This window comes from Bos mutus, chromosome 15 (genome assembly GCF_027580195.1).
Source record: "Bos mutus isolate GX-2022 chromosome 15, NWIPB_WYAK_1.1, whole genome shotgun sequence".
NCBI lineage: Eukaryota > Metazoa > Chordata > Mammalia > Artiodactyla > Bovidae > Bos > Bos mutus.
Window position 1 is genome coordinate 7193642 of NC_091631.1, and position 17701 is coordinate 7211342.

The window sequence follows — 17701 nt, forward strand, 5'->3', positions numbered from 1 at the left end:
AACTCCACACATCTGCTGAGACCCCGTGCTCCTTGGACAGGGGGAAGAAGACAGGAAAGAGCAGTCACTGAGGACAGAGTCCTTGCCAGCCACACGCCAGCTCCAGGAAGTGACTGCCCTGAATCTTTCAACAGTGTCATGGGCAGGAAGCACCGTGTTCGTTTCAGAGGTGAGGACACTGAGGCTCAGGGCAGCGAGGTGGCCTCAACCTCCTGGAGCTTGTGAATGGGCCCCTCATCCCACTCCACATCCTGCGCTCTCCCTGTCCCAGGGGCTGGTGATCGGGCACACAGAAGGGCAGAAGGAGCCCTGGACTGGGAGCCGGGAGCCCCAAGCTCCAGCTCTGCAAGTCACTTCTCTCCACCTCAGCGTCTCCATCTGCAAAATGATGGAGAAGGAGTTTGACGGCCTGTGAGCTCCTGCCATCAGGTTCTGACTTGGACGGGCCTTTGGAGGGCAGGAGGGACCGCCCCTGTGAGATGCTGAGAGAGTCTGCAGGAGGCAGGGCTCTGGGGCCCCGTCCTCTGCCCACCCAGGCAAAGCCTAGTCCCCAGGGTCGGATCTGGCTTCAGCTGGCTCTGACTGTTTAGCAATTAAGGTGCATAATAAACATAGCAGCTCATAAACGGGCTACCTGTATTTATTATGTATCATGTTCATTAGAGATTACATCTAATGAGCAGCTTGTGGAGTGCTGGGCTCCCAGACGAATGCAATAAAAGAAGACGTGTCTCCTGGGAAGAGCCTCTGACCAAGGTGAGGAAGGTAGAGGGAGAGATGATGTGAGATGGAGGGTGGATGGAGGCGGGGGCGCCTGGGCCCAGCTCCAGGGCAGGGAACCGAGTGGACAGAGGGCTTGGGAGCCTGACGGAGGACCACGTCCCAGCTCGGCCAGGCCCAGCTGGTGGCCTCGAGCAAGTTCTTGTACTGCGTGCATCTGCGTTTCCTCGGCTTTAAAATTAGTATAAAAATAATGCCTTCCTCATAATGCATGGAAAATACAGACCACAGAGCTTGGTGCAGGTAGACGGTAACAGCGCAGTGAGCAACATCCGGCTCCCCTGGAGTCTTACTATGTGCCAAGGAACATGCACAGCCTCATTTAGTCTTCCTAAACCTCCTGGAGGTAGGCAGTGTCATTGCCCTTGCTTCAGGTGAGGGAATTACGCCTCCGAGGAGTCACTTGTCTAAGGTCGCACAGCATGGAAATGCCTGAGCCAGGGTTTGAACCAGGTCTGTCTTAATCTAGAACCACAGCTCTTTTTTTTTTTTTAAGTTAATTTTTATTTATTTGGCTGTGCCAGGTTCTAGTTGCAGCACGTGGTATCTTTTAGTCTCAGCATGCAGACTCTCAGCTGTGGTGTGTGGAATCTAGTTCCCTGACCGGGGATTGAACCCGGGCCCCCTGCATTGGGAACATGAAGTCCCAGTTACTGGACGACCAGGAAAGTCCCTGGAACCACAGCTTTTAATCCTAGTTTTCAATGAATGCTAATCCCCTTGCCACATTCATCCATTTTTCTCCCAAATTCAGGCCTGTCTTCACACCTCCTCTGCCCAAGTACTCAGTCATGTCCAACTCTTTTGCGACCCCATGGACTTTGGCCTGCCAGGCTCCTCTGTCCATGAGATTTCCCAGGCAAAAATACTGCAGCGGGTTGTCATTTTATACGCCAGGCAATCTTCCTGACCCAGGGATCGAACCCGTGTCTCTTGTGGTTCTCACACTGGGTTCCTCTAGGCTAGCAATCTCCTAGAGCCATTTTCAGGATTTTAGGTAACATCTCAGAAATCATCCCCTCAGCACCAGCTAACTCATGGGGCAAGTGTCTGGTTTTGGAGCAATTCAACCACCCAGGCTGGGAACCCTATTTCTCAGCTTGTTCAGAAGTCCTATGTACCAGGTACATATGAGGCCACAGTTCAGAAGAAACATACTTGGTAAATGATGACTTGGTAAAGGCAGTGCTGTTTGGCCAAAAAAGTCCTTTGAATCTTGGGGCCCAGAAAGATGAAATGCAAGAGTCAGCATCACAGGTAAACTTGACCTTGCGTGTGCGTGGTCAGTTGTTCGGTTGTGTCCAACTCTTCGCGACCCCATGGACTGTAGCCCACCAGGCTCCTCTGTCCATGGAATTTTCCAGGCAAGAATACTGGTGTGGGTTGCTATTGCCTTCTCCAGGGGATCTTCCTGACCCAGGGATCGAGCCTGCATCTCTCATGTCTCCTGCATTTTGTGCTTAGTCGCTCAGTCGTGTCTGACCCTTTGCCACCAGGCTTCTCTGTCCCTGGGAGTCCCCAGGCAAGAACACTGGCGTGGGTTGCCATTTCCTACTCCAATCTCCTGCATTGGTCTCCTGCGTTGGTAGGCGGATTCTTTACCACTGCACCATTCATGAACTCAAGTCTCACAGGTGCTGGGAAGGCAGTTGAGGTGCTGTGGACCTGGCTGCCCTTCCACGAGGGTGCCTGCCCCAGGGTGAGCCTGAGTGGGAGCTGTGGACTTGCTGCCATGGGTCTCATAGTCTCAAGGCTCTTGTGCCTGTCACAGCGCCTCCTGCTCCGGGACACTGAGGCTTCCCGGCTCGTGCAACTGGCTGTTTCATGCATGACAAAGCCAAACGTGGAACTATAATGTGACACTTCTGTCTGTGTAATAACTGATTTAGAGTCCAGCCCTGGCATAACTTACGTCACCGTGGAAATGGGAAAACAGACTGCAAAAGGGAAAGGAGGTGTAGCCAAGTTACAAAACCAATTAGTGAGGGGTCTAGGCCTGGAGACCTGTTTCTTAAAGCCTAGGCCAGTGCCTGTGGCTCTTCTCCATTTTACTTATTTCTTTTGGTGGCACACACCTGCCCGTATTAGAATGTTCCCAGCGTCCAGAGCAGTGTCTGGCGTGTGTTAAGTCCTCAATTTCTCTGGATGAAGGAATGAATGGAGAGTGGGAAAAGAGAAAACAGACAGAGAGAACAATAGAAACTCAGTAAATCAGAGAGATCGGCAAAGCCAGGAAGAGAGGGGAAGATGGAGAAAGACAAGGTGAGGTACGGGGAACGAGAGACGGCAGGAAGGGGTCCAGGAAAGGGCAGACTGAGAGCTTATGGGGAGACGGGGTGGAGTCAGGGATACAGCAGGTGCAGGGAGAGGGCACGGGGAGCAGTTACTGACTTGTCACCTGGACAGTTCTTCCGACGTCAGCAGGACAGCGTCTCCTGGTCAGTCTCCCTTATTGGCCCAGCTTGTCCTGTAAGAGAAAATACTCAATTACTCTAGAAATAAGGAGCAGCCACTTTTGAGAAGCTGCACATAAACACCTGCCTGCCCTTCAGACACACACATTCAGGGCAAGTGCCTTGCTGATCTGGGCCCATTAGTGCTGATGAAAAGCTCTCGGCACCTGGGGCCCTGCAGCTGGGGAGGCCCGCACGCCGCGCCCACCTTCTGCCCGCATGGCAGCTGCCAGGTGCCCTCGCTGGGGCTGCGAGGGGAACCTCATCTCCAAGAGACTCGCAGTTCCTGGCATAGGCTTCATCCCTGCTGACACACTGCTGCACGCGGCGGATGAACCGGGAGGAGGGGTGGGGGTCCCATACCCTGGGATGCCACCTGGCTGCTCCCTGGGCGTCTGCAGTGATGCCCCAGCAGAGAGAGAGAGAGCCAGCCGGGCCCTGTAAATCCAACACCCTCCCCAGAAACCCTGACTCCCAGGGGGAGAGAAATTTGATGCTGGAAAGGGTTCCTTATCTTTGCCTAAGGATTTGCCAGAAGGCTCCTTTAGCTTGCCAGCTCCCAGCAGTGGAAATGAGGGCGTGGTTTCAGCAGTCACGGGGGCCCATACACGGAGACTCCTGGCCGATCACACGTGTGGGGAATTCCACAGCTGCTCCTGCTCAAACACTGGGCTGGAGGACACTGCCAGGGAAAATCAAGGCCTGGGGTGCTTGGGCTGCACGGGCATCCCCGTGGGCAGGAAGCGGGGATTTCTGGGCTTCGGGTACCAGTTCAGATTCCTTTCCAGTCTCATCAGTGGTGGCGGGGGTTGGGCTGTAGACAAGATTCCTCTCTGTCCGTCCATCCATCCATCCATCCATATACTAGGTTGGCCATAAGATGTTATGGAAAAACCTGGATGAACTTTTTGGCCAACACAACACATCCCTTCCTCTCTCTTTCCATTTATCCCTCCCTCCATTTATCCCTCCCTCCATCCATCCACCCATCTACTCTGCGCTGGGTGCTGTGTTAGGGAATAGAGATGCAAATAAGCATGAACTCACACTTGGGTGGTGGTCAGGGTAGGAGATTGGAGGGGGCAAGGGAAGGGCTGACAATAGGGCTGGGGACCACAGGAAGGAGGACAAACTCCCCTGGGGTAACTCCACTGGGGGCAGTTGGGGAGCCTTTAGTTGGGAAGGGGATGGTGCAGGGGAGTAGGTTGGGAGGGAGTGTAGAGGTGGCGATGGGCAGATGGGAAGGAAGGCAGCAAAAGGGGCCTCCCTCCTGGAGCTCTCGGAGGCCCTGGGAGCTGGTACTCTGCCCTAAACATAAACGTGTGGAAAGTTCTTCAGCCACCTTCCTTGGTATCTGCTGTATGGCTTTGGGCTACACGGTTACATGCATGAGCTCATTAGATGCCAAGAACAAGCCTAGGAAGTAGATATCTTAACATCGCCCTCATTTTAAACGGAAACTGAGACCTGGAGAAGGAAGCGACTTGTCCAGCATCACACAGCTAGTAAGTTACGGACCAGGGATCCACACCCAGGAATCAGAATCAAAACTAGCCTTCATGGACAGGGCTGTACATCCACCCATGTGATTATGGTGAGTCCTCATGACAGCCTTGGAAGGTGGATTATTGCCCCATTTTATAGAAGGAAGTTGAGCCTTAGAAATTTAAGTGGCGAAGCTGAGTATCCTCCTGAGATTTCTAGGCTCTTTCTCCTAGAAACTCCAGGCAAGATGTTAGAAAAGCTGTGTTGGGGGCAGGAGTTGGGAAGAGGCCAGAAACCAGCCCCATCTGAGCAGTGAGGGGTCCCCTGAGATTGGCCCTGGGGGTGTGGGGAAGGGAGGACATTGTCACTACCAGGTAGGAGCCTGCTACCCAGGTGGACATCTGCGGTGAGAAACCCCCGGGTCTAGGCAGGGGCCAAGGACGTTTGGGCTGGAACTCTGTCCCTGGGTGGCTTACTGGGCAAGATGAAGCCAACTTCAGTTCCCCTTAAAACTCAGGTTTCTGCAGCCTTAAGAAGGGGAGCTCTAAAGTCTAGTTCAGGGGTTGCATCCCACGCCTGACCTCAGGGCTCAGGGAAGCAGAAATGGGTCATAGTTTTCTCTTATCCCTGTCCTTCCCCTGCCCCATCCCAGCCTGTGTGCCAATATCACCGTTTTCTGCCCAGCATCTCAGGCTGGTGGTTGTTCTGGCTGTGATGTGACCCACCTTCCTCTGGACACTGAGGCTGGGAGGAAGGCCTGGGTGATGCAGAAGGCACCCCCACCCCAGGGGCAGGGAGGAGGTGTTGATCTCTGCATGCATCTCTGACATCTCCTGCCCTCCTCTTTGCCAGGATGCCCCCTCCCCAGCTGTTTTCTGACACAGTGGAGATCTGCTCTAAGGGGAAAGGATGGCCTGGGAGAGGCCCGCCCCGCTCAGCCATCACCGCTGCCTCTGCATAGCCTGGGACGGCCCCTGCCTCGGCCAGCTCCCTGGAGGCCTTCGGAAAGGCACTGCCCTCCCTGAGATGCTGGGTTCTCCTCTGAAAACTGTGATTCTCAACTTTGAAGCCGGAGGTGGTTGTAAGAATTTGTGCAGTGAAGCACATGGAATGAAGTGATATGACATGAAAACACGTGGAGAACCGCAAAGCCCTGCTCCCAGGAGGAGTTATTATCAGCATTCTCATATATTGAAAATAGGTGGATGCCCAGACCGTGTTCGCCAGTTATCCATGGAGGTAGGTGTGGGGCAGACCATGGACATCTGGCTTGGTCAGGAGGGATATATATATATATATCTTTCCTCTTAGTGGCCCCAAAGTCAACTTTGTTGCTCCAATTTTGTGGTAACTGAACCTCATAATAACTGGTAGTATTGAGCATTTACCATGTATCAGACTCTGCTAAGCATTTCTCCCACATTCTTTTATTCAATCTTCATATAGGAGGTGGGTATCATTGTTAACCCATTTTACAGATGAGGAAACTGAGGCTCAGAGGATATAATTAACTGGCCTGGAATTTTAATCACATGTTTAGTAAGACTTGGCTATGAGTCAAGCCTAAGTCTGCTAGACTCCAAACCAGAGCTTCCGATAAGGTCCATGGACTTGGCTTGCCAGAAAGAAGGAGTGCGATGCCTCTGTCTCCAAAGTTTCTAGCCCAGTGCCGTCAGCCCAGAGTCAGGCAACCAGGCGAGCGCATCCCAGGGACCGGCTAGCATCCTCCCCCGTGCCAGCTGCAGGCCTCTGGGGGATGACCCTGTGCTGCCATCCTGTGACAGATGGGAGCCCCGAGGCCCAGAGAGGGGCAGACGCGGGGCGAGGTCATGCAGCACTGCTGTGTTCTCCTCTGCAGGCGCCGGCCTGGGCCAGACAGCTTTATTCATCTTCCCGCTCCCACTGCCCTGAGACGGCCACTCAGTTCCATCTGCACGGAGCAGGCCCAGGAGCGGTTCTTTGATGAAGAAGAACAGCTCAGTTCATAAATCACTCCTTTTATTTTCACCGCCTCTAGCCCCCCGGGCGTGCTTTCTGGAGAGAGGGAAAAGAAAGCATGTGGACAGACAGGGCAAAACCCGCATCGGAGCAAGCAAAGGTAGGTCTGCTTTGGGCTGGTGGGAGCCAAGAAGCGTCTTGTATTCACTCCTGCCAGGTGAGGGCCTGTGGTGCCGGGTGGAGCCTCTGGGAGTCCCAGGGGACCAGCCTCACCTGGGTCTCAACCAGTGCCCTTGCCTCCAGCAAGCTGGGAGGCCTGGACCAGCCTCCTCATCACCTGAGCCTCCATGGATGGCTTCACCTCTGAGACGGGCATTCTCACACCTAACTCCCAGGCTCAGTGCGTGGATTCAAAGAGATAGTGTCGGTAAAAGCATTTTAGCGTTCCTTCCTTCCTGTGTGTTTATGCCAGCACTGGGCTGGGTCCAAGACACAGAGGCCAGCAGCTTCCCTCCTGCAAGGACTCGAGTCTACTGAGAATTAATAACCTGGTACTCAGAACTGTTAACAGCCACAGGGACCACGAGCATGCCGGGTAGGAAGGGAAACTAGCACTGACTGACTGCCTTAGGGGTGACAGGGGGTGTGACAGGGGCAGCCTGGAAGCCTGGGGGCCCTGTGTGTGGGGAGCACACACGTTTTTGTTGGCAGGGACCAACATTTTTGAGCCTCTGCAGGGTATTGCGTCCTGGGCATTCACCTATAATGAGTGACCTTACTTGATCCTCCAAAGAGATCTGCAAATTAGATGAATTGCCATTGTTCCCTTTTACAGAAGAGGAAACTAAGGCCCCAGGGGGCTTGAAAACCCTTAGAGCCAGAACTGACTCAAGTCTGCCTGACTCTAGGACCCCTGTGTTCCTTCTTCAGGACATGGGACTCAGGCTTAGGGGAAAAAAAAAGGAAGGCAGTATTTCCCTGGCAGTCCAATCCCTTCGGGCCACAGGTTCGATCCCTGGTTAGGGAACGAGAGCCCATGTGCTGAGTCGTCTGGCCAAAAAAGAAAAAAACAAACGTAAGGACTTGGGGCTGAGACTTGCTGGAATAACAATGATGCTTGTCATCAGGTTCCAAGCCGAGGGGGGAGGAACTTATTTGCTCACTGGTGGTGCTTGCTGTGCTTCATCTCTAGACAGACAGTCTCATAAGCAATTGGCCCCAAATCCTGGCGTACTTGGTGAATGGCACAGACATGGGGACATGGACACAGCTGATGGGGGGTAACATCTAATTAGGCTCCTGGAGGCAGAGCCTGTGGTGGATGTAGCAGATCCTGAGTGACAGCCTTCCCCGGCCTGCACTCACTGACTCTTGAATGCTGAGGAAGCAGAGTGGCTGCAGCATCTTGGAGAGCACAGTCTCTGATCTGGGAGCTGAACCAGCTCTGGGCACTCTGTGTTCCTGCCACGAGCCCTCTGCTCTGCCTTCGGAGGATCTTCAGAGAAGGAAGCCTTAGTGACTCCAATTCTCTCTTTTCACACCAGGGGCATGTTGAGGCCCAGAGAGGGGCAGGGTCTGGTCCAAAGTCACACAGCAGGGCCAGAACTAGGAACTCCTGATTTTAAGCCCCCTGCTCTGCCCACCTGGGGCTACTGGTAAAGAAGCCACCTGCTGATGTAAGAAATTTAAGAGATGTAGGTTTGATCCCTGGGTTGGGAAGATCCCCTGGAGAAGGAAATGGCTACCCACTCCAGTGTTCTTGCCTGGAGAATCCCATGGACAGAGGAGCCTGGCGGGCTTCACTCCATGGGGTCGCAAAGAGTCGGACACTGCTGAAGAGACTTAGCAGCACACATACCCTTCCCATCATTCAAGGCAGCCTCCTGAGACTAACATCTTAATTTATTTTGACTTCAGAGAGCATTTTACACACACTATTTCTCAATCACCTGGGAGATAGGCACTCCTGCTTTATAGAAGAGGAAACTGAGGCCTGCAGAGATGAAACCCCTGGCCTGAGGTTGAGGAAATTTCTGGGGCAACAAAGCAGGATCCCCATCCTTCTGCCCTGGTCATCCTTCAGAGGCGTGGCCCGGGGACTTTGGGCGGTCGGTCCCCAGAGTGGCCCTTGCTACAATCCTTGTCTCCTGCCCCACTGACCTGACCTGGACTCAGAACCACAGAAGGCGCTCATCTCTGATAGTTCCTGGGACCGGGCCATGGCTCCATCTTCCTGCCTTTGCACTTGGGACAACTCCGTGCAAAGGCCTCTGGGAAGGCTCTGCACCCTCCACCAAAGGCAGGTAGGCAGCCTGGCTGCTTCCGTGGAATTCAGAGCGCGTCTACCCCAGGGCCCGTGGGATGGGCAAAGGACAAACTCCCTCCCAGACAAACATTACTCTTGTGGTAATTTACATCAGAAAGCATTTCATTCATGTAGACTGTCTCTCATTCATTCTCCGTTTAGTGAGCACTGCAGGTCTTTGGAGTAACCCACAGCCCTGTGGGACGAGGTGCTGCGAAGTGTCACTGTGTCCCCAGACTCTGGCAGCCGTCTTCCCCATGTGGGTTTTCCCTGCCCAGCCTGGCTCACGTGTGGCTTCTGGTAACACCTCTGCTTCCCCTCCTTGAGTCCTCTTATTCTCTAGGGCACCTCCTGGAAGCTTGTATTAAACTTTGTGCTACCCAGAGCCTGCATCTAGTTAACTCTTCCTGTATATCTGGCCTTGAACTAACAGCATACAGATCCTCACAAGAGTCCTAGGAAGTGGGTCTGCTCCCCCACTGACCTGTGATTGAACCGGGCTCAGAGACAGTGAGCAGCCTGCCTTAGGGATTCCCCTGGCCTGATCCTAAAGTTAAGCTCTTTCCCCCCACCCTGCATAAAATAAGATACATGGAATTAAACCAATTATATTAAATAATGTTATCAAAATATTTTCAAAATGTTTGTAATACGCAAATACCTCTTTATTAACTCATTAAATCCAAGACCTAGTGATAGGTTTGACAGCTATTGTAATTTCAAAAGATCTGCAACAGTTCAGGGGCGATGTGAAAATATCTGCTTCCACCTATTGATGACAATATTATGAGTACAGCTAATAATACTACAGCTTGTTGCCTGAGCTCACAGTGGACGAGATGGTCGGATGGTGTCACTGACTCAATGGACCTGAGTTTGAGCAAACTCCGGGAGATGGTGAAGGACAGGGAAGCCTGGTGTGCTGCAGTACATGGGGTCGAGAAGAGTTGGACACGACTGAGCGACTGAACGACAACAACAATAGTAAGAGGATATGCTCAATGTCAGGTAAATGTTAGTGAAAGTAAAGAGATAATGTTTCCCCCAAGCTCACCAGTTTCTCGAGTTCCATGTGATCTGTGGACCCTGGGACGGGAAGTCCTGTCTTAGACGTAGATCATCCCTGACAGTGACGCCCTCCCTGTCTGTAGCTCATTAATCCAGTTTGTTACTTCTGATCTCCATCCCCCCCGCGCCCCTCCCCCCCAGACAGAGGCTGCCCTCTCCCCTCAGCCCCTGCCCCCAGCAGAGGGGCAGCGAGTCCACAGCAGGAGCAGGTGGGACCGCAGGGGCAGGGCAGAGGCGGCGGGTGGGATGGAAGAATCAGAATCCTAAACTGACCATAGCTGAATGTGGCCGCCTTCCCGCTGGGAGCAGACCCAGCCAGCGGGGGTGGAAGGGGCGGCCAGGGAGCCAGCCTGTCTGAGAAGCCCCTGGGGAATTTGTTAATAAGCCCTCAAACTTCCAGGGTCCAGCCCTGAGATTTGGATTCTGCGTTTTCCAGGAGGGGCCTACCCCTAGGCCTTTCCTTTGGATCCATCCCTGGGGGCGTCTACACTGTCAGGTTCAAAGACCTCAAGGTGAGAGTCCCTCCTCCCCCCCAGCTCTATCCGGGATGCTGGGGCCCCAGGCCAGCTGAAAATCATGCTCCCCAAATCTAGAAGGGTATCAGTGCAACCAGCCAATGGCCGTCTTGACATAGATCATCCCTGGCAGTGACGCCCTCCCTGTCTGTAGCTCGTTAATCCAGTTTGTTACTGCTGATCTCCATCTCCCCCCGCGCCCCTCCTCCCCTCCCCCCTAGACAGAGGATGCCCTCTCCCCTCAGCCCCTGCCCCCAGCAGAGGGGCAGCAAGTCCACAGCAGGAGCAGGTGGGACCACAGGGGCAGGGCAGAGGCGGGGGGCTGCCGTTCGATGCCCAGCGTCCCTCCTCCATCACCGTGGGCAGCCGCAGCCCAGGTTCCCACACATGACCCAGCATCCAGCTCGTGGCTCCTGGCCTCCTCTGGGCCTCCTACTCGCCCCCTCTCCTTCACGGAGAAGCGGACAATGATTCCGCACCACTGGCCTCTGACTGGGACTAGCCAGCACGTGTCTGGAGCGTCTGGAGTGGAGATGTTAATTCTTTGGAAATCCTCCTGCCTTTGGAGAGAGCCTGGGGCTGGGGTGGGAGGCAGCAGTGGGGTTTAAGAGGGGAGAAAATACAGGAAAGGAGGCGCTTTGAGGACTAGAGAGCAGAGTCCATGAGGAGGTCACAAGGAACTTGCAGGGCTGGCCTCATCCTCTCGGGCTTACTTCCTAAAGGGGCATCACGGGATGAGGTGGGGTGGGGAATGGGCCATTTTATGGGTGGCTGGTGCCTCCATGCCAGCTGGAAAGGGGGCTGCCATGGAAAGTGACTCAGAGTCACCCTCATCCCACAGCCGAGGAGACTGACATCCAGAGGGCGAGGGGACACAGCAGAGTCACGGCTGGACGGCACAGCCCAGGCTCCCAGCCTGGGTGCTCCCTGCCATATGCTGGGGGCCCGGTCTCAAAATACATCCCAGGCAACTCCCAGGTAGACTCACACTGGGATTGGAGGGGACAGGGAACACTGGACACGTCCTCAGAATTTACCATCGCTGGCAGACCTTCCCATCAGATATAACCCTTTGGTGGCCAGGGCTGTGTCTCCCACTTTCTCGGAGTCCCCTTAGCGCAAACAGGGGTAGTTGATGTTCAGTCGCTAAGTCGTATCCAATTCTTTGAGACTCCATGGACCGTACCTTGCCAGGCTCCTCTGTCCATAAGATTTCCCAGGTAAGAATACTGGAGTGGGTTGCCATTTCCTCCTCCAGGGGATCTTCCTGACCCAGGGATTGAACCTGCTTCTCCTGCATTGGCAGGCAGACTCTCTACCGCTGAGCCACCAGGGAAGCCCCGGGATGGAATATCATCAGTATAATAACTGCTCCTGCTTCACGTGGGCCAGAAGCCGTGCTGAACAATGTTCCAATCATCTGAAATGAGTGAATTATCCCCAGGAGTACATGCAGACCCAGAGAAGGTAAGCTTCCCACGGTGGTCTAGCTGGAGCGGGCAGAACTGGGGTGCAGACCCCAATCCAGACAGCACGCCCACAAGGTGGAAACAAGTAAAGAGAACACACTGGCAGGCGTGAGGCCTGGATTCAAGTCCAGACTCTGGAAAACCAGGGAGAATCCTGCCCTGTCTCTGACCCTCCAGTCCTCTGGCTGATTCCCACGATGACTATGACGATCTCTGTAAGTCTCAGTGGGGCTCCGGAGCCCCCAGCCTGCCCTCCCTCTGACAGTTCTCTCTTCCCACATTTCATCCCCCTTCGGGCCAGAGCAGCAGGAGACCCTTTGAAAGACTTGGTAATCCATCCCAAAATATGCAGGACTGTTGCTGGGGCAACCTGGCTGCCACACAGCCCGGATTTAAATATTTAATGGCTCCTCGGGTATTAAGGGGTCCTGGGAACTGGGCAGGAAAGGGCACAGGTCTGAGCTGGGGTAAGGGGGTGGGGAGCCCTGGCAGCTCCTGCCAGAACAGCACCCCCACCACAGGGGTCTTTGAAAAGACCCTGATGCTGGGAAAGATGGGAGGCGGGAGGAGAAGGGGACGACAGAGAATGAGACGGTTGGATGGCATCACCGACTCGATGGGCATGAGTTTGAGCAAGCTCCGGGGGTGGATGATGGACAGGGAGCCTGGTATGCTGCAGTCCATGGGGTCGCAGAGAGTCAGACACGACTGAGCGACTGAACTGAACTGAAGTGTCTGGCGGGATAAGACAGAAGCCCAGGCAGAATTCTGCTGCAAGCAGGGGGAGGGGAGCGGGTGATGGAAGGGGAGGGGACGCTCTCTGTCACAGGTGGATTTTCTTTTCTTAAGTGCCGCAGTGCAGCGGACACTGCGCTAGTCTTACGCTCTCTCCTTTGAGGTCACTATAATCCTATGAGGCACGCATACTATTGGTCCCAACTTACAAGTGAGAATGGGGATCAGAGAGGTGAAGTGACTCACCCAAGGCCACACAGCTGCCCCGAGAGGCACACCGGACCCCAAGGCCAGGCGGCTCCACAGCCAGTGCTCTTTCTGCTACATCTATCGGGAGGCAGGCTGGAAATCCTGCTGAAAGTTAATGCCTGTAACAGTTAAGAAAGGCAATGCCAAAGAATGCTCAAACTACCGCACAATTGCACTCATCTCACACGCTAGTAAAGTAATGCTCAAAATTCTCCAAGCCAGGCTTCAGCAATATGTGAACCGTGAACTTACAGATGTTCAAGCTGGTTTTAGAAAAGGCAGAGGAATCAGAGATCAAATTGTCAACATCCGCTGGATCATGGAAAAAGCAAGAGAGTTCCAGAAAAACATCTATTTCTGCTTTATTGACTATGCCAAAGCCTTTGACTGTGTGGATCACAATAAACTGTGGAAAATTCTGAAGGAGATGGGAATACCAGACCACCTGACCTGCCTCTTGAGAAGTCTGCATGCAGGTCAGGAAGCAACAGTTAGAACTGGACATAGAACAACAGACTGGTTCCAAATAGGAAAAGGAGTACGTCAAAGCTGCATATTATCACCCCACTTATTTAACTTTTATGCAGAGTACATCATGAGAAACGCTGGACTGGAAGAAGCACAAGCTGAAATCAAGATTGCCGGGAGAAATATCAATAACCTCAGATATGCAGATGACACCACCCTTATGGCAGAAAGCGAAGAGGAACTAAAAAGCCTCTTGATGAAAGTGAAACAGAAGAGTGAAAAAGTTGGCTTAAAGCTCACCATTCAGAAAATGAAGATCATGGCATCTGGTCCCATCACTTACTGGGAAATAGATGGGGAAGCAGTGGAAACAGTGTCAGACTTTATTTTTTGGGGCTTCAAAATCACTGCAGATGGTGAATGCAGCCATGAAATTAAAAGACGCTTACTCCTTGGAAGGAAATTTATGACCAACCTAGACAGCATATTCAAAAGCAGAGACATTACTTTGCCAACAAAGGTCTGTCTAGTCAAGGCTATGGTTTTTCCAGTGCTCACGTATGGATGTGAGAGTTGGACTGTGAAGAAGGCTGAACGCTGAAGAATTGATGCTTTTGAACTGTGGTGTTGGAGAAGACTCTTGAGAGTCTCTTGGACTGCAAGGAGATCCAACCAGTCCATTCTGAAGGAGATCAGCCCTGGGATTTCTTTGGAGGGAATGATGCTGAAGCTGAAACTCCAGTACTTTGGCCACCTCATGAGAAGAGTTGACTCATTAGAAAAGACCCTGATGCTGGGAGGGATTGGGGGCAGGAGGAGAAGGGGACGACAGAGGATGAGATGGCTGGATGGCATCACTGACTCGACGGATGTGAGTCTCAGCGAGTCAGTGATGTCCGGGAGTTGGTGATGGACAGGGAGGCCTGGCGTGCTGCGATTCTTGGGGTCGCGAAGAGTTGGACACGACTGAGCGACTGAACTGAACTGAAAGTGCTTTCTACAGGCCGGGCACTGTGCTAAGGGCTGTACAGGCTCTAATGCGCTCAACTTTCACGACAGCCCTGTGAGGGAGGTGTTATTGCCCCCATTGTACAGATGTGGAAACTGAGGGCTTGAGAGGGGAGGTCAGACCCCAAGATCACAGGGACATGGGGAAGCCTCTATTCCGGCCTCAGCGGGACACTCCGGAGCCGGTGTCCTTCATCTAGTTTTTAGCCCAAATTTAGAATGCTGTATAACAAAAACAACAACAAATAAATAAAAATCAAATTCAAAATGACTTTTCACCCTGGTGCTTTGTCCATGTCCCCCCAAGATGGATAGGATGGCAAGAGGAAATTCTTCCAACCATTCAGCAATGAAGATGAGTCACCTTGAGGTTTTTTGGCTTCAGTCACTTTCTCTACACATAAAACATGGGCACACAGACAACAATGTAGACAGCCTTGGAGACACACAGACGCACACTAAGACAAAAGTACAAGACACGGACCCATGGACAAATGTGGGTGCACACACAGGCACAAGCACCGGCGCGCACGACACACACACACACACATACACACACACACAGATGGACTCTGGTCGCTTTCCTCCTGATTGAATTAACTCGAGTGTCAGGAAAGGGAAAAGACATCCAAAATCATTTGGCCAATGCCTCTGCCAACCTCAAGGCTATTTTAAATAGCCAAACTGATCTGATCTTATTTTTAAAGCTCTTCAGGAAGGAGGACAAATCCCATAACCTCATTCTGATGTCTCCCCCTTAAGTAGGGAAGTTCTCCTGACATCTAACCAAATTCCTGCTTTAGATGGTAAAGAATCTGCCTGTGAATGAAAGAGACCCAGGTTTGATCCCTGGGGAAGATCCTCTGGAGGAGGAAATGGCAACCCACTCCAGTATTCTTGCCTGGAGAATTCCCTGGACAGAGGTTCCTGGTGGGCTACAGTCTGTGGGGACAAAGAGTCAGACACGACTGAGCGACTAACACTTTCACTTTTACATTAATCACAATGCAACTTTTACCATCAATACCCTGCTTTACAGCTCCCAAAGCCCTCCTGTATTTATGTTCTTGTTTAACCCTCACAGCCGTCCAGCAAAGCAAGCAGAGCAGAGATGATTATAGTAGTTTATGGCGAGTGTGGCCCAGAGAAGTTAAGGAGCTTGCCTGTAGTGACACAGTCCCTGTTGAAGCTGGGCTGCAACCCAGATGTAGAATGTTGGTTTCACGGCTCCTCGAACTACGCCAGGTGCTGCCAGCGTCCCACCATTTTCGCTTTGTCTTCTCCTCTCAGCCTCTGAGCTTCCTTGGACCTGAGCCTGTCAGCGAGGGGACCACACGGCACCTGGCTTGCCTCCCTTTTGCCTGAGTGATGCCTGCATGCGGCGTAGGGGCGGGGGCCTCTCACAGTTGGGTGATCCCAACAAGCTCCTCCACCCAGAGGCAAACAGCACGCTCCCTCCCAAGACAGCAGTCTTCCTGTGCTGAAAGCAGGCTGGTGAAGCTGCCGGCTCCTCCTCTGAGCATCCTTCATCCCATGGAAGGCTCCTCCAACTCCCCAGGGACCAGGACTTGTCACCGGAGATGAAGCCAAGCTGCACCCAAGCCTCACACCCACCAAGTGCACGGCCCCACTTACATTCACTCGGTAGTAAATATTAGAGACACCCGGTCTTCTCAGGGCAACTGCAATGATTCTAGTCATCTGGCCTGATTTAGGGAGGGCCACAACCCCTTCCCATTAGAGGAATGACTACAGGTATTTGGAGTTCAAGTTATGGAGGGAAAGCAACGGAGAAGTAGAGGGCTCATGACAAAGAGTCCTGGCTGGCTTGAGAAGATCCTGAGAGGAAATGAATCAAGGGAAGATCCGGGCTGGGGCCTGAGAAGAGGAGGAGGCGGGAGGCAGAGAGATCTGCATTCTTTCCTCCCCATAAAAAATCATCCCAGCTGTGCCTAGGAGCCCTAAAGGAAGATGTGGGCAGGATGGGGCAGGGCTTAGATGGAGACAGGCGCAGGCTCAGGCAAATCCACAGCTCCAGTGGATGTAAGGATCAAAAGTCCAGGGTTCTGAAATCAAATCCCGTTTGGGATTTCACGGCCACCAGCTAGCTCTGTGGCTGGACCAGTCCCCTCTCACTCTGGCTTAGGTTCTGTGTACCAGGCTTCCCTCTGTCTCTCCGTCTTGAGTCTCATTTCTCTGCTCTGTCTGCGCTCTCTCCCCTCTCTGAATGTATGAGAGCACGCGCGTGCTCACACACACAAACACTGTGACCCCTTCCTGCAGGGGTGGAAGGCTGCCTGCTGTTGGTGGCTAGATCTCTTTCCTCTTAAAGCCCACCTCCCTGGGGGCCTGGACGGAAATCCCCTAGCCCTGCCCTGGGACTGTGACCCCCAGCGGGTGGCAGCCACGTTTAATTTAGAGGCTCTGCATGTGTGAGCCGTTGTGCACAAGCCTGCTTGCCCAGGGCAGCCCGAGGACTGCCGGGGCCCTGCTGGGAGCTGGGGGCCTGGGGAGCCTCCTTGCTGGGAAAAGGAAGAACGCGGCAGGTGTTTCATTTCCCCCTGGCCGCCCGCTAATTAAGAAAGAGGAAGACCCAGAGAGTTCAGGGGGCAAGCTGGGGTTTCCTAGAGACCCTGTGGGGGTGAGGAGGGGGCGGGGGTGCAGAACGGGCTTTAGGACGAGGCTGTCCTGGGCTGCCCTCTGAGCCTACCCCAGGTGCTCGTGTGACCTTGAACAGGCACCTCTGAGCCCCTCGAAGGTGACTCCAGAGCCCCTAGGGCCCCGGCCACCTGTGCAGACCTGGGTCACGTCCAGGCAGACATAGGCGGCAGGGCTATGCTGGGAGCTAAGGGACGTGTTGGCGAGATGGTTCTGCATTTGTCTCAGGCCATTACTCCACCAATTGCCCCTTCCTGGGTGTAATTCTGAACAGTAAATGTTATTGGAGGAGAAATCCTGTGGGGAAGTGGATCTTCTGTGCGTGAGTGCACAGTCGCTTCAGTCGTGTCTGACTCTTTTGTGACCCATGCACCGTAGCTCGCTAGGCTCCTCTGTCCATGGAATTCTCCAGGCGAGAATACTGGAGTGGGCTGCCATGCCCTCCTCCAGGGGATCTTCCCGACTCAGGGATCAGACTTGAGTCTCTTACGTCTCCCGTGTTGGCAGGCGGGCTCTTCTGTGGAGGCCTCATATCGAACTTTCCAAGGTCAGTGTTCCAGGAGGAGGCAA

At 53.4% G+C, this 17701-nt stretch overlaps 1 protein-coding gene across 8 annotated transcripts in view; it reads right to left on the reverse strand.

The window, feature by feature from the left end:
- TSPAN18 (tetraspanin 18) overlaps positions 1-17701 on the reverse strand; it is a 216331-nt gene that overhangs the window by 36449 nt on the left and 162181 nt on the right. For 6 of the 8 annotated variants that reach the window (XM_070383513.1, XM_070383508.1, XM_070383510.1 and 3 more), the window contains one exon: positions 3172-3247. The gene's annotated coding sequence lies outside the window, so the exon portion shown is untranslated. The remainder of the gene's footprint in view (positions 1-3171; positions 3248-17701) is intronic. The other 2 variants (XM_070383515.1, XM_070383512.1) reach the window with 1 other exon arrangement.